This window comes from Cheilinus undulatus, linkage group 23 (genome assembly GCF_018320785.1).
Source record: "Cheilinus undulatus linkage group 23, ASM1832078v1, whole genome shotgun sequence".
Taxonomy (NCBI): domain Eukaryota; kingdom Metazoa; phylum Chordata; class Actinopteri; order Labriformes; family Labridae; genus Cheilinus; species Cheilinus undulatus.
The window spans coordinates 8495005-8495354 of NC_054887.1; positions in this window are offsets into that span (position 1 = coordinate 8495005).

Consider the following 350-nt stretch of genomic DNA (forward strand, 5'->3'; position numbering starts at 1 on the left):
GCCCCTGGCAATATGGCGGCAATGTTGACGTACCCAGTCGATGAGGCGTCTATTATGTTTATACGTTGTACTGGCAAATTGAGGCACCTCTTTTCTGAGCTGTATGGTGTCTCAGATGAATGGTCTGCAGCCAGACCCCTCTTAGTATAAAACAGACAAGCACATCCTTCATGTTTCAGTGTGAACCATATTTCATTTAGAAGTCGTCGTAACGGGCCAATCAAAAATGGACAGGGTGTAATTATGCATTTCGTACCTGCAGTCCACTTGGTGGCGCTGATGCGCTTTTCAGCTGCTTTGCCGACTGCTAATGAAATTCACAAAGAAGAAGCGCTGACCAATAGCCTGCC